The sequence below is a fragment of the Tursiops truncatus genome, chromosome 7 (assembly GCF_011762595.2).
Source record: "Tursiops truncatus isolate mTurTru1 chromosome 7, mTurTru1.mat.Y, whole genome shotgun sequence".
Lineage (NCBI taxonomy): Eukaryota > Metazoa > Chordata > Mammalia > Artiodactyla > Delphinidae > Tursiops > Tursiops truncatus.
This window is the reverse complement of record NC_047040.1, coordinates 95,298,136-95,315,092: the sequence shown is the minus strand read 5'-3', so window position 1 is coordinate 95,315,092 and position 16,957 is coordinate 95,298,136. Positions and strand designations below refer to the sequence as shown.

At 45.0% G+C, this 16,957-nt stretch overlaps 1 long non-coding RNA gene and 1 pseudogene across 1 annotated transcript in view; one reads left to right on the top strand and one right to left on the bottom strand.

The window, feature by feature from the left end:
• Positions 1-16,957, top strand: part of LOC141279104 (uncharacterized) — a 199,670-nt gene that overhangs the window by 174,284 nt on the left and 8,429 nt on the right. The window lies entirely within an intron of this gene.
• Positions 11,853-15,795, bottom strand: LOC117312984 (protein-L-isoaspartate O-methyltransferase domain-containing protein 2 pseudogene; annotated as a pseudogene).

Sequence of the window (16,957 nt, the reverse complement as noted above, 5' to 3'; positions counted from 1 at the left end):
GGCTCAGCGTGCCGTGCCGGAACCAGATTAGGGCCTGAAGCCATCCTGCGGTGTTGCGGCCAGCTCACAAGAAAGCGAGTTGAAGAAAGGAGCTCAGGGGCACTGTAATTCACAAACCTGCAGAGTTATAAATGACAGCTATCGTCCAAAAATAGACTGAAGTAAGGCTGCCAAGAGGACTTGAAAGCGGGGCAGAATTGCAGGAAACCGATTTCAGGAGGTAGACTGGAATTGCATTGAAAGCATAGGAAAAGAGGCAGAACGTCCACAATGATGCACTTGGCCAAAAAGGGCGTATGCGTTTTTTCCTGAATATATTCAGGAAAAAACGCATACGCCCTTTTTGGCCAACCAAGCAAGCTTGCAAAGGAAATCTGCACTACAATGAAGTCTCACTTCCCCCGGTCAAAAGGGCCATCTGAAAAAGTGTAAAATCCAGAAAGGCAGGACAGGCCATGGAGAACTGGGAGCCTTGTTATGCTGATGGGCGGGATGTAAATTGCCAACAACACTCGGGAGAAGTGTATGGTGTTTCCTGAAACATCTAAAAAACAAAGCAACAGAGCCTAGGGCACTTCCACTTATGGTCCTATAGCTTAGGGAAATTAAAATCAAAAAGACACAGCCACCCCAAAGTTTGGAACGGCTCTGTTTACAAGAACCTCGTTTACAGTACAAGTTCAACATCGCAGAAAGTGAAAAATGGATAAAGAAGTTGTGGTATTTACTTACAAAGCAATATCACTCAGCAATGAAATCTATGTCATCAGGCCCTTAGCAGCACAATGAGTGGATTCAGGTATGATGATTCTAACTGAAATAAGTCACACAGAAAAAGAAACATCATAAGATATCAGTAATACACGGAATGTAAACTTGGCTACACAGGAACTGAATTACAGAACAGAACAGGGTCTCAAATTTAGAAAACCAACTTATGCTTGCTTAAGGGTAAAGGTGAGTTGGGGTGCTGCATAAAACCAGAGATTGAAATGAGCACAGATAAAGTTCCTTAAGCCAAATATGGAATAGACAAGAGCTACTCCTTGCTCAACGAAATGGACTCAACACCGCATATTAAACGCCTAAGAATGTACCTGACTAGTAAGTATCTTAAAACCTATGGATTGCTATGTCTCCGAAAGAGAATCAAGCATGTGTACAGGGGCATAAACGCAGCAGTGATAGGATTGGAGAGGTTCGGTGAGCAAATGAAGACCCTTTGAAGTCATATTGCATGGTACCCATTCCACGGGTTTCAACTACCCAGGTTTAAGGTATTCTTCCTTCAGCTAAAACATGCATGTGGAACCCAGAGTATGATCAACCATGTGATCGGGAGACGTGTTCAAATATGTCTCAGTTTTCCTCCCCTGGTACTCGGGTGCAACATTCCAGACGCTTTACTAACACTCTCCCCACTTGGAGAGTCAGTCCCTTTAACCTCCTGTTTGGCCCAGTTTGCAATTTCTGCGGAAGATGAACAGGAATAGCGAGAACCAATGAGAGACTAGCTGGAGGTGTCTGGACGGGCAAATTTAACTCTCATTTCCCACCAGGAAGAGGAATTAACCAAAGGCTCAGCGTGCCGTGCCGGAACCAGATTAGGGCCTGAAGCCATCCTGCGGTGTTGCGGCCAGGTCACAAGAAAGCGAGTTGAAGAAAGGAGCTCAGGGGCACTGTAATTCACAAACCTGCAGAGTTATAAATGACAGCTATCGTCCAAAAATAGACTGAAGTAAGGCTGCCAAGAGGACTTGAAAGCGGGGCAGAATTGCAGGAAACCGATTTCAGGAGGTAGACTGGAATTGCATTGAAAGCATAGGAAAAGAGGCAGAACGTCCACAATGATGCACTTGGCCAAAAAGGGCGTATGCGTTTTTTCCTGAATATATTCAGGAAAAAACGCATACGCCCTTTTTGGCCAACCAAGCAAGCTTGCAAAGGAAATCTGCACTACAATGAAGTCTCACTTCCCCCCGGTCAAAAGGGCCATCTGAAAAAAGTGTAAAATCCAGAAAGGCAGGACAGGCCATGGAGAACTGGGAGCCTTGTTATGCTGATGGGCGGGATGTAAATTGCCAACAGACACTCGGGAGAAGTGTATGGTGTTTCCTGAAACATCTAAAAAACAAAGCAACAGAGCCTAGGGCACTTCCACTTATGGTCCTATAGCTTAGGGAAATTAAAATCAAAAAGACACAGCCACCCCAAAGTTTGGAACGGCTCTGTTTACAAGAACCTCGTTTACAGTACAAGTTCAACATCGCAGAAAGTGAAAAATGGATAAAGAAGTTGTGGTATTTACTTACAAAGCAATATCACTCAGCAATGAAATCTATGTCATCAGGCCCTTAGCAGCACAATGAGTGGATTCAGGTATGATGATTCTAACTGAAATAAGTCACACAGAAAAAGAAACATCATAAGATATCAGTAATACACGGAATGTAAACTTGGCTACACAGGAACTGAATTACAGAACAGAACAGGGTCTCAAATTTAGAAAACCAACTTATGCTTGCTTAAGGGAAAGGTGAGTTGGGGTGCTGCATAAAACCAGAGATTGAAATGAGCACAGATAAAGTTCCTTAAGCCAAATATGGAATAGACAAGAGCTACTCCTTGCTCAACGAAATGGACTCAACACCGCATATTAAACGCCTAAGAATGTACCTGACTAGTAAGTATCTTAAAACCTATGGATTGCTATGTCTCCGAAAGAGAATCAAGCATGTGTACAGGGGCATAAACGCAGCAGTGATAGGATTGGAGAGGTTCGGTGAGCAAATGAAGACCCTTTGAAGTCATATTGCATGGTACCCATTCCACGGGTTTCAACTACCCAGGTTTAAGGTATTCTTCCTTCAGCTAAAACATGCATGTGGAACCCAGAGTATGATCAACCATGTGATCGGGAGACGTGTTCAAATATGTCTCAGTTTTCCTCCCCTGGTACTCGGGTGCAACATTCCAGACGCTTTACTAACACTCTCCCCACTTGGAGAGTCAGTCCCTTTAACCTCCTGTTTGGCCCAGTTTGCAATTTCTGCGGAAGATGAACAGGAATAGCGAGAACCAATGAGAGACTAGCTGGAGGTGTCTGGACGGGCAAATTTAACTCTCATTTCCCACCAGGAAGAGGAATTAACCAAAGGCTCAGCGTGCCGTGCCGGAACCAGATTAGGGCCTGAAGCCATCCTGCGGTGTTGCGGCCAGGTCACAAGAAAGCGAGTTGAAGAAAGGAGCTCAGGGGCACTGTAATTCACAAACCTGCAGAGTTATAAATGACAGCTATCGTCCAAAAATAGACTGAAGTAAGGCTGCCAAGAGGACTTGAAAGCGGGGCAGAATTGCAGGAAACCGATTTCAGGAGGTAGACTGGAATTGCATTGAAAGCATAGGAAAAGAGGCAGAACGTCCACAATGATGCACTTGGCCAAAAAGGGCGTATGCGTTTTTTCCTGAATATATTCAGGAAAAAACGCATACGCCCTTTTTGGCCAACCAAGCAAGCTTGCAAAGGAAATCTGCACTACAATGAAGTCTCACTTCCCCCCGGTCAAAAGGGCCATCTGAAAAAAGTGTAAAATCCAGAAAGGCAGGACAGGCCATGGAGAACTGGGAGCCTTGTTATGCTGATGGGCGGGATGTAAATTGCCAACAACCACTTGGGAGAAGTGTATGGTGTTTCCTGAAACATCTAAAAAACAAAGCAACAGAGCCTAGGGCACTTCCACTTATGGTCCTATAGCTTAGGGAAATTAAAATCAAAAAGACACAGCCACCCCAAAGTTTGGAACGGCTCTGTTTACAAGAACCTCGTTTACAGTACAAGTTCAACATCGCAGAAAGTGAAAAATGGATAAAGAAGTTGTGGTATTTACTTACAAAGCAATATCACTCAGCAATGAAATCTATGTCATCAGGCCCTTAGCAGCACAATGAGTGGATTCAGGTATGATGATTCTAACTGAAATAAGTCACACAGAAAAAGAAACATCATAAGATATCAGTAATACACGGAATGTAAACTTGGCTACACAGGAACTGAATTACAGAACAGAACAGGGTCTCAAATTTAGAAAACCAACTTATGCTTGCTTAAGGGTAAGGTGAGTTGGGGTGCTGCATAAAACCAGAGATTGAAATGAGCACAGATAAAGTTCCTTAAGCCAAATATGGAATAGACAAGAGCTACTCCTTGCTCAACGAAATGGACTCAACACCGCATATTAAACGCCTAAGAATGTACCTGACTAGTAAGTATCTTAAAACCTATGGATTGCTATGTCTCCGAAAGAGAATCAAGCATGTGTACAGGGGCATAAACGCAGCAGTGATAGGATTGGAGAGGTTCGGTGAGCAAATGAAGACCCTTTGAAGTCATATTGCATGGTACCCATTCCACGGGTTTCAACTACCCCAGGTTTAAGGTATTCTTCCTTCAGCTAAAACATGCATGTGGAACCCAGAGTATGATCAACCATGTGATCGGGAGACGTGTTCAAATATGTCTCAGTTTTCCTCCCCTGGTACTCGGGTGCAACATTCCAGACGCTTTACTAACACTCTCCCCACTTGGAGAGTCAGTCCCTTTAACCTCCTGTTTGGCCCAGTTTGCAATTTCTGCGGAAGATGAACAGGAATAGCGAGAACCAATGAGAGACTAGCTGGAGGTGTCTGGACGGGCAAATTTAACTCTCATTTCCCACCAGGAAGAGGAATTAACCAAAGGCTCAGCGTGCCGTGCCGGAACCAGATTAGGGCCTGAAGCCATCCTGCGGTGTTGCGGCCAGGTCACAAGAAAGCGAGTTGAAGAAAGGAGCTCAGGGGCACTGTAATTCACAAACCTGCAGAGTTATAAATGACAGCTATCGTCCAAAAATAGACTGAAGTAAGGCTGCCAAGAGGACTTGAAAGCGGGGCAGAATTGCAGGAAACCGATTTCAGGAGGTAGACTGGAATTGCATTGAAAGCATAGGAAAAGAGGCAGAACGTCCACAATGATGCACTTGGCCAAAAAGGGCGTATGCGTTTTTTCCTGAATATATTCAGGAAAAAACGCATACGCCCTTTTTGGCCAACCAAGCAAGCTTGCAAAGGAAATCTGCACTACAATGAAGTCTCACTTCCCCCCGGTCAAAAGGGCCATCTGAAAAAAGTGTAAAATCCAGAAAGGCAGGACAGGCCATGGAGAACTGGGAGCCTTGTTATGCTGATGGGCGGGATGTAAATTGCCAACAGACACTCGGGAGAAGTGTATGGTGTTTCCTGAAACATCTAAAAAACAAAGCAACAGAGCCTAGGGCACTTCCACTTATGGTCCTATAGCTTAGGGAAATTAAAATCAAAAAGACACAGCCACCCCAAAGTTTGGAACGCCTCTGTTTACAAGAACCTCGTTTACAGTACAAGTTCAACATCGCAGAAAGTGAAAAATGGATAAAGAAGTTGTGGTATTTACTTACAAAGCAATATCACTCAGCAATGAAATCTGTCATCAGGCCCTTAGCAGCACAATGAGTGGATTCAGGTATGATGTTTCTTTTTCTGTGTGACTTATTTCAGTTAGAATCATCATACCTGAATCCACTCATTGTGCTGCTAAGGGCCTGATGACATAGATTTCATTGCTGAGTGATATTGCTTTGTAAGTAAATACCACAACTTCTTTATCCATTTTTCACTTTCTGCGATGTTGAACTTGTACTGTAAACGAGGTTCTTGTAAACAGAGGCGTCCCAAACTTTGGGGTGGCTGTGTCTTTTTGATTTTAATTTCCCTAAGCTATAGGACCATAAGTGGAAGTGCCCTAGGCTCTGTTGCTTTGTTTTTTAGATGTTTCAGGAAACACCATACACTTCTCCCGAGTGGTTGTTGGCAATTTACATCCCGCCCATCAGCATAACAAGGCTCCCAGTTCTCCATGGCCTGTCCTGCCTTTCTGGATTTTACACTTTTTTCAGATGGCCCTTTTGACCGGGGGGAAGTGAGACTTCATTGTAGTGCAGATTTCCTTTGCAAGCTTGCTTGGTTGGCCAAAAAGGGCGTATGCGTTTTTTCCTGAATATATTCAGGAAAAAACGCATACGCCCTTTTTGGCCAAGTGCATCATTGTGGACGTTCTGCCTCTTTTCCTATGCTTTCAATGCAATTCCAGTCTACCTCCTGAAATCGGTTTCCTGCAATTCTGCCCCGCTTTCAAGTCCTCTTGGCAGCCTTACTTCAGTCTATTTTTGGACGATAGCTGTCATTTATAACTCTGCAGGTTTGTGAATTACAGTGCCCCTGAGCTCCTTTCTTCAACTCGCTTTCTTGTGACCTGGCCGCAACACCGCAGGATGGCTTCAGGCCCTAATCTGGTTCCGGCACGGCACGCTGAGCCTTTGGTTAATTCCTCTTCCTGGTGGGAAATGAGAGTTAAATTTGCCCGTCCAGACACCTCCAGCTAGTCTCTCATTGGTTCTCGCTATTCCTGTTCATCTTCCGCAGAAATTGCAAACTGGGCCAAACAGGAGGTTAAAGGGACTGACTCTCCAAGTGGGGAGAGTGTTAGTAAAGCGTCTGGAATGTTGCACCCGAGTACCAGGGTACGGAAACTGAGACATATTTGAACACGTCTCCCGATCACATGGTTGATCATACTCTAGGGTCCACATGCATGTTTTAGCTGAAGGAAGAATACCTTAAACCTGGGTAGTTGAAACCCGTGGAATGGGTACCATGCAATATGACTTCAAAGGGTCTTCATTTGCTCACCGAACCTCTCCAATCCTATCACTGCTGCGTTTATGCCCCTGTACACATGCTTGATTCTCTTTCGGAGACATAGCAATCCATAGGTTTTAAGATACTTACTAGTCAGGTACATTCTTAGGCGTTTAATATGCGGTGTTGAGTCCATTTCGTTGAGCAAGGAGTAGCTCTTGTCTATTCCATATTTGGCTTAAGGAACTTTATCTGTGCTCATTTCAATCTCTGGTTTTATGCAGCACCCCAACTCACCTTTCCCCTTAAGCAAGCATAAGTTGGTTTTCTAAATTTGAGACCCTGTTCTGTTCTGTAATTCAGTTCCTGTGTAGCCAAGTTTACATTCCGTGTATTACTGATATCTTATGATGTTTCTTTTTCTGTGTGACTTATTTCAGTTAGAATCATCATACCTGAATCCACTCATTGTGCTGCTAAGGGCCTGATGACATAGATTTCATTGCTGAGTGATATTGCTTTGTAAGTAAATACCACAACTTCTTTATCCATTTTTCACTTTCTGCGATGTTGAACTTGTACTGTAAACGAGGTTCTTGTAAACAGAGGCGTCCAAACTTTGGGGTGGCTGTGTCTTTTTGATTTTAATTTCCCTAAGCTATAGGACCATAAGTGGAAGTGCCCTAGGCTCTGTTGCTTTGTTTTTTAGATGTTTCAGGAAACACCATACACTTCTCCCGAGTGTCTGTTGGCAATTTACATCCCGCCCATCAGCATAACAAGGCTCCCAGTTCTCCATGGCCTGTCCTGCCTTTCTGGATTTTACACTTTTTTCAGATGGCCCTTTTGACCGGGGGGAAGTGAGACTTCATTGTAGTGCAGATTTCCTTTGCAAGCTTGCTTGGTTGGCCAAAAAGGGCGTATGCGTTTTTTCCTGAATATATTCAGGAAAAAACGCATACGCCCTTTTTGGCCAAGTGCATCATTGTGGACGTTCTGCCTCTTTTCCTATGCTTTCAATGCAATTCCAGTCTACCTCCTGAAATCGGTTTCCTGCAATTCTGCCCCGCTTTCAAGTCCTCTTGGCAGCCTTACTTCAGTCTATTTTTGGACGATAGCTGTCATTTATAACTCTGCAGGTTTGTGAATTACAGTGCCCCTGAGCTCCTTTCTTCAACTCGCTTTCTTGTGACCTGGCCGCAACACCGCAGGATGTCTTCAGGCCCTAATCTGGTTCCTGGCACGGCACGCTGAGCCTTTGGTTAATTCCTCTTCCTGGTGGGAAATGAGAGTTAAATTTGCCCGTCCAGACACCTCCAGCTAGTCTCTCATTGGTTCTCGCTATTCCTGTTCATCTTCCGCAGAAATTGCAAACTGGGCCAAACAGGAGGTTAAAGGGACTGACTCTCCAAGTGGGGAGAGTGTTAGTAAAGCGTCTGGAATGTTGCACCCGAGTACCAGGGTACGAAAACTGAGACATATTTGAACACGTCTCCCGATCACATGGTTGATCATACTCTAGGTTCCACATGCATGTTTTAGCTGAAGGAAGAATACCTTAAACCTGGGTAGTTGAAACCCGTGGAATGGGTACCATGCAATATGACTTCAAAGGGTCTTCATTTGCTCACCGAACCTCTCCAATCCTATCACTGCTGCGTTTATGCCCCTGTACACATGCTTGATTCTCTTTCGGAGACATAGCAATCCATAGGTTTTAAGATACTTACTAGTCAGGTACATTCTTAGGCGTTTAATATGCGGTGTTGAGTCCATTTCGTTGAGCAAGGAGTAGCTCTTGTCTATTCCATATTTGGCTTAAGGAACTTTATCTGTGCTCATTTCAATCTCTGGTTTTATGCAGCACCCCAACTCACCTTTACCCTTAAGCAAGCATAAGTTGGTTTTCTAAATTTGAGACCCTGTTCTGTTCTGTAATTCAGTTCCTGTGTAGCCAAGTTTACATTCCGTGTATTACTGATATCTTATGATGTTTCTTTTTCTGTGTGACTTATTTCAGTTAGAATCATCATACCTGAATCCACTCATTGTGCTGCTAAGGGCCTGATGACACAGATTTCATTGCTGAGTGATATTGCTTTGTAAGTAAATACCACAACTTCTTTATCCATTTTTCACTTTCTGCGATGTTGAACTTGTACTGTAAACGAGGTTCTTGTAAACAGAGCCGTTCCAAACTTTGGGGTGGCTGTGTCTTTTTGATTTTAAATTCCCTAAGCTATAGGACCATAAGTGGAAGTGCCCTAGGCTCTGTTGCTTTGTTTTTTAGATGTTTCAGGAAACACCATACACTTCTCCCGAGTGGTTGTTGGCAATTTACATCCCGCCCTTCAGCATAACAAGGCTCCCAGTTCTCCATGGCCTGTCCTGCCTTTCTGGATTTTACACTTTTTTCAGATGGCCCTTTTGACCGGGGGGAAGTGAGACTTCATTGTAGTGCAGATTTCCTTTGCAAGCTTGCTTGGTTGGCCAAAAAGGGCGTATGCGTTTTTTCCTGAATATATTCAGGAAAAAACGCATACGCCCTTTTTGGCCAAGTGCATCATTGTGGACGTTCTGCCTCTTTTCCTATGCTTTCAATGCAATTCCAGTCTACCTCCTGAAATCGGTTTCCTGCAATTCTGCCCCGCTTTCAAGTCCTCTTGGCAGCCTTACTTCAGTCTATTTTTGGACGATAGCTGTCATTTATAACTCTGCAGGTTTGTGAATTACAGTGCCCCTGAGCTCCTTTCTTCAACTCGCTTTCTTGTGACCTGGCCGCAACACCGCAGGATGTCTTCAGGCCCTAATCTGGTTCTGGCACGGCACGCTGAGCCTTTGGTTAATTCCTCTTCCTGGTGGGAAATGAGAGTTAAATTTGCCCATCCAGACACCTCCAGCTAGTCTCTCATTGGTTCTCGCTATTCCTGTTCATCTTCCACAGAAATTGCAAACTGGGCCAAACAGGAGGTTAAAGGGACTGACTCTCCAAGTGGGGAGAGTGTTAGTAAAGCGTCTGGAATGTTGCACCCGAGTACCAGCGTACGAAAACTGAGACATATTTGAACACGTCTCCCGATCACATGGTTGATCATACTCTAGGTTCCACATGCATGTTTTAGCTGAAGGAAGAATACCTTAAACCTGGGTAGTTGAAACCCGTGGAATGGGTACCATGCAATATGACTTCAAAGGGTCTTCATTTGCTCACGAACCTCTCCAATCCTATCACTGCTGCGTTTATGCCCCTGTACACATGCTTGATTCTCTTTCGGAGACATAGCAATCCATAGGTTTTAAGATACTTACTAGTCAGGAACATTCTTAGGCGTTTAATATGGGGTGTTGAGTCCATTTCGTTGAGCAAGGAGTAGCTCTTGTCTATTCCATATTTGGCTTAAGGAACTTTATCTGTGCTCATTTCAATCTCTGGTTTTATGCAGCACCCCAACTCACCTTTACCCTTAAGCAAGCATAAGTTGGTTTTCTAAATTTGAGACCCTGTTCTGTTCTGTAATTCAGTTCCTGTGTAGCCAAGTTTACATTCCGTGTATTACTGATATCTTATGATGTTTCTTTTTCTGTGTGACTTATTTCAGTTAGAATCATCATACCTGAATCCACTCATTGTGCTGCTAAGGGCCTGATGACACAGATTTCATTGCTGAGTGATATTGCTTTGTAAGTAAATACCACAACTTTTTTATCCATTTTTCACTTTCTGCGATGTTGAACTTGTACTGTAAACTGAGGTTCTTGTAAACAGAGCCGTTCCAAACTTTGGGGTGGCTGTGTCTTTTTGATTTTAATTTCCCTAAGCTATAGGACCATAAGTGGAAGTGCCCTAGGTTCTGTTGCTTTGTTTTTTAGATGTTTCAGGAAACACCATACACTTCTCCCGAGTGGTTGTTGGCAATTTACATCCCGCCCATCAGCATAACAAGGCTCCCAGTTCTCCATGGCCTGTCCTGCCTTTCTGGATTTTACACTTTTTTCAGATGGCCCTTTTGACCGGGGGGAAGTGAGACTTCATTGTAGTGCAGATTTCCTTTGCAAGCTTGCTTGGTTGGCCAAAAAGGGCGTATGCGTTTTTTCCTGAATATATTCAGGAAAAAACGCATACGCCCTTTTTGGCCAAGTGCATCATTGTGGACGTTCTGCCTCTTTTCCTATGCTTTCAATGTAATTCCAGTCTACCTCCTGAAATCGGTTTCCTGCAATTCTGCCCCGCTTTCAAGTCCTCTTGGCAGCCTTACTTCAGTCTATTTTTGGACGATAGCTGTCATTTATAACTCTGCAGGTTTGTGAATTACAGTGCCCCTGAGCTCCTTTCTTCAACTCGCTTTCTTGTGAGCTGGCCGAAACACCGCAGGATGGCTTCAGGCCCTAATCTGGTTCCGGCACGGCACGCTGAGCCTTTGGTTAATTCCTCTTCCTGGTGGGAAATGAGAGTTAAATTTGCCCGTCCAGACACCTCCAGCTAGTCTCTCATTGGTTCTCGCTATTCCTGTTCATCTTCCGCAGAAATTGCAAACTGGGCCAAACAGGAGGTTAAAGGGACTGACTCTCCAAGTCGGGAGAGTGTTAGTAAAGCGTCTGGAATGTTGCACCCGAGTACCAGGGTACGAAAACTGAGACATATTTGAACACGTCTCCCGATCACATGGTTGATCATACTCTAGGTTCCACATGCATGTTTTAGCTGAAGGAAGAATACCTTAAACCTGGGTAGTTGAAACCCGTGGAATGGGTACCATGCAATATGACTTCAAAGGGTCTTCATTTGCTCACCGAACCTCTCCAATCCTATCACTGCTGCGTTTATGCCCCTGTACACATGCTTGATTCTCTTTCGGAGACATAGCAATCCATAGGTTTTAAGATACTTACTAGTCAGGTACATTCTTAGGCGTTTAATATGCGGTGTTGAGTCCATTTCGTTGAGCAAGGAGTAGCTCTTGTCTATTCCATATTTGGCTTAAGGAACTTTATCTGTGCTCATTTCAATCTGGTTTTATGCAGCACCCCAACTCACCTTTCCCCTTAAGCAAGCATAAGTTGGTTTTCTAAATTTGAGACCCTGTTCTGTTCTGTAATTCAGTTCCTGTGTAGCCAAGTTTACATTCCGTGTATTACTGATATCTTTTTTTTTTTTTTTTGCCGTAACTACCTTTATTGGTATCGCTTGTGTATCAGTTCATCAAAACCTTTGTTTCATATTTCTCGCCTTAATCCCCTGAAAGTTCCAGATGGGCAAAAATACTTTTAAATACGCAGCTGGCTTCTGTCTTATGTGCTTAATATTATACATTTGTTGCTTGTTTTGCACATGTCTATGGCTGCACTACTTGCAAGACGAAAGTCACATATAAAAATACAGACTAATCGAAACACAAAAGTCAGCCATTGTCTAGAATGTGGTTTACAATACAGAGCTTGCAGACAACACAGACTATATATATAAGTCATCTGTCTGAAAACAGAAAGTAGTGTCTCAGACTGACTCCGGAGAAAGGTGCTGACACACAGGGAAACTCACTGATGATTCTCCTTTATGTTTATTAGATAGATCAATACCAAATTATTTCACATATATTATATTCAATATCTATATATATATATCTTGTAACCAAATTCTGGTTTAAAAGTCACAAACCAACATGTAAATACAAAATGTTAGGAAAGGTTTAACATACATAGGGGAAAACATGTCTTATGCCTCGCAAAGACTTTCTACAATCTAGCATAAAGGCAAATGTGGTTGAAAAAAAAGGAAATCCATATACAATTACAGAAAAACATTTAGTCAAGCCACCTAATATAAAATATTTCAGATATCATGTCCAAAAACGTCCACGTGTTGCAGAGGTCTCTACAAATCAATTAGAATGACGTCAACAAGATCTGCAAACCGAAGTCTTAGCAAGTAAACGTGACTCATGCTTTTCTCTCTGAGACAATGAGGCTTGACGTTCAGTTAAAGGCAGGTAAACACGACTATGAAGAAACCCTTCTTTACAACAGCTTAACGGTACCCATTTAGGGCAATATACCCGCTTTCCCAGCTATGTGTGCACGCAGTGTTCTGTGATAAAATGACTCAGTTACTTTAAAAAAGCATAAATGGCAAAACAAAATAACCAGAACTCCGCGAAGCTGGTAAAACCACAAAGACACTGAAATCCAGCAACTCCTGAGAGGCTGAGAGATCAAATGAATCATAAAATCTGGATGACTCTGATTTGGGGTTTAACTTTGGTTAAAACTGAAAAGTCTGAAAAGAACCAATGTTTTGGAAGAAGCAGTGTCACTTGTAAACATCCTGCCACCTAACTAAAAGGACGGCCTCTTCTTCTAGACCCACGACTTAATAAGACAGGAAGCTCTCAACACACAGCGCTGGAGAAGATGGATTCCACAAGTCAAACTTGAGTGAAACTGTTCTAATGCAATGTACCAAACACGCGTTTGTTCTTAGGAAAAATTACAAAACTAACAAATATTTTTCTCCAGAATTATAAAAGATAAAATCTATGAATCAGTACTGTTATGTGATTACAGAACAATAGCCAACTGAAAAAAAAAACAAAACACCAACCCACAGGCCGTCTACACCGTCCCCAATCCATTTCCTGCAGCCAGTACTTCCCACCTGCTCTGAGGACTGAGCCTTAGACACCGTTGACTGTATTTAAAGTTGAGTCAACAGTACTCTCTGTCTCTGGGGCAAAAGTAATGCAGCTCATTACTTACACACAACACTTGTTTCATTCTTCAGGACTTTCTTTGACGGGATTACTCAATGTTGGTTACTTTAAAGGTAACAAAAGGTGTCAGAAAAAAATGCCTTGGAATTCTTTTGCAATTCCACAAAGACACCTGGCAATCTGATACGTTCATTCCTCTCCCCATCACAATTTTTGTTTTTTAAAATTACAATTGACAACTCACGTAAGATGTAATTAATTTACTTAAAATAAGAGAGGGCTTTTCAATCAAGTATCCACGTTCCAAATAACTAAAACATTTAGTTAAATCTTTTAAATTAATCTTTTAATAAATCTTTAATTACTCGGTGCCAGTAATTAAGAGGTTGATTCCGTAAAATTCAAACTTGCACATAGGCGTGTCCCACTCAGAAAAGATTTCATACACTTAGCAACTTGTGCTTTTTGTCTCACCTTTTATAAGAAACACAGATTAATTTCAACTTCAGTTTTCCTTTCTGATGCAGACACGTGTACCTTGTGTAAGAAACGGTCTCCAGGCCACCTCCACGTGTAGACCTCAGCATTTCCTGAGAGTGTGAAGTCAACCCCTCCTCCAGGAGACTCTCGCCCTTTTGAGACATTCCCCCTTGCACCTTATGTTTGTCAGACTATGTTTACAGAAATCAGATGACTGGATGAAAACTCTACAGGACAGTCAAGGACAGACGAGAAGACGAGATGCAGAGCGGGAGCCCCTTCCTCCTCCAGTGCACCTGCTGCGGGCAGCCCTCCAGGAAGGCTTGGCCTCCTCCCCTGGACCACAGACTTACTTTTCTCTGTAATAAAGCAGGTAGTACTTCAGGGGATCTGGCAGAGGGAGGCTCAGGACCTTCTCACGCAGGAAGTTCACCGGGGGCTCGGGCTTGGTGTCCGGCGGGGTTGTCACCTCTTCTTCTTGCCGCTCGTCTTCCAGGTCTCCGCAGCTGGTGTCATCAGAGGGGTTGGAGAGCCGACTGGCAAACACCTCTTTGTCCAAAAAGACAATCGTTTCCATTCGGCGGCGGCGAACTCTCCTCCGTTTAAACCTGGGAGTGTTCTTCAGTCCGTTCCCGTTTTTGTTCACAGCTTCCTGGTGGATGACCTTCTTAATGGTGCCCCGGATGGCAATGCGCGCCAGGTCCTGGAGGCTGCGAACCGCCAGGGGTGTGGACAAGTCGTGATTCTCCTGACTCCGACTGGCAGGGCTGGACGAGTGGAGCAAAAGACACAGCCAGAATCTTTTTGGTTTCCCAGGCGGAAGGACCCATCCGAGTTATCTTAGTCAACTTCTCTTCCAGCGGCATGACCAGGACGCCCCCGACTTTGAGGAGGCTCTTCATGTACCCCTCGTGCTGCTTCTGCACGCCTGCCCCGCAGTACACCCGGTCATACTGAGAGCAGCCTGGAGAGATCTCCAGGCAATTGCTGGTGACGAAGGAGGGCTCGCAGAAGTCAAACTTGTCGAAGCTGTCACTCGTCCTGATGAAAAAGTCCAGCTTCTGCTTCGCATACTCTGTCACATCTGAATGGAGTTCCACCCCGTGGTTCACACCAAAAGGACCGAGGATGAGCCCCACCATGGAGCTGAGGTAGCCGGTGCCGCTGCCCAGGTTCAGGAAGGAAAGGCCAGGCTGCAGGTCCAGGGCCTCCATCACCTCCGAATAGATGCACGGAGCAGAGAGGTGGATGTTCCCGTGCTTCCACGCCAGGTCCTTGTACGCGTTCTCCTTAAACTCCTCGAGGTAATAGTCGGCGCGGTCAACAGCTCGGAAGGCCTGCTCCACCAGCTCGGAGCGGATGTACTGCGCCGCCTTCAGATGGTCTATCAGCTCGTCGTTGTCTTCACCAGCACTCACCGCGCCTCCCATCTTCGGGACCGCGCTTACAGAAAGCTGCCGCTGGAGAGACCTCGGGAACCCCCGGAACGCTGGAGGGCGGACCCCCGGGGAGGGGGGAGGGGCGACGGGAGACGCCTGGGACGCGGAGGGGTGTTCATGCTTGGGGGTGGGGAACGAGAGGACAGCGGAAGAGGACAGGAAGACGGGGAGAGGAGAATGCGGCCCTGGGGGAGGGTCCGGGAGCCCGAGACCACGGGAAGGGGAGGGGTGGAGAGGAGGGAGAGAGGGGGAGGGGGCCGAGGGGCCGCACCGCCCCCATACCCCGCTGCAGGCCGGGCCGAGGGCGGCGGCGGCGGCGGCGGCGGCTCAGTACCTCCTGGCTCGGCGGGCCCGCGGAATCGGCCGCTGGGCCGCACCTGCAGCTCTTCCGGCGCCCCTCGCCAGTCCGCCTCCCACTACGCAGCCCCGACCTCCGCCCTACTGATATCTTATGATGTTTCTTTTTCTGTGTGACTTATTTAAGTTAGAATCATCATACCTGAATCCACTCATTGTGCTGCTAAGGGCCTGATGACACAGATTTCATTGCTGAGTGATATTGCTTTGTAAGTAAATACCACAACTTTTTTATCCATTTTTCACTTTCTGCGATGTTGAACTTGTACTGTAAACGAGGTTCTTGTAAACAGAGCCGTTCCAAACTTTGGGGTGGCTGTGTCTTTTTGATTTTAAATTCCCTAAGCTATAGGACCATAAGTGGAAGTGCCCTAGGCTCTGTTGCTTTGTTTTTTAGATGTTTCAGGAAACACCATACACTTCTCCCGAGTGGTTTTTGGCAATTTACATCCCGCCCTTCAGCATAACAAGGCTCCCAGTTCTCCATGGCCTGTCCTGCCTTTCTGGATTTTACACTTTTTTCAGATGGCCCTTTTGACCGGGGGGAAGTGAGACTTCATTGTAGTGCAGATTTCCTTTGCAAGCTTGCTTGGTTGGCCAAAAAGGGCGTATGCGTTTTTTCCTGAATATATTCAGGAAAAAACGCATACGCCCTTTTTGGCCAAGTGCATCATTGTGGACGTTCTGCCTCTTTTCCTATGCTTTCAATGCAATTCCAGTCTACCTCCTGAAATCGGTTTCCTGCAATTCTGCCCCGCTTTCAAGTCCTCTTGGCAGCCTTACTTCAGTCTATTTTTGGACGATAGCTGTCATTTATAACTCTGCAGGTTTGTGAATTACAGTGCCCCTGAGCTCCTTTCTTCAACTCGCTTTCTTGTGACCTGGCCGCAACACCGCAGGATGGCTTCAGGCCCTAATCTGGTTCCGGCCCGGCACGCTGAGCCTTTGGTTAATTCCTCTTCCTGGTGGGAAATGAGAGTTAAATTTGCCCGTCCAGACACCTCCAGCTAGCCTCTCATTGGTTCTCGCTATTCCTGTTCATCTTCCGCAGAAATTGCAAACTGGGCCAAACAGGAGGTTAAAGGGACTGACTCTCCAAGTGGGGAGAGTGTTAGTAAAGCGTCTGGAATGTTGCACCCGAGTACCAGGGGAGGAAAACTGAGACATATTTGAACACGTCTCCCGTTCACATGGTTGATCATACTCTGGGTTCCACATGCATGTTTTAGCTGAAGGAAGAATACCTTAAACCTGGAGTAGTTG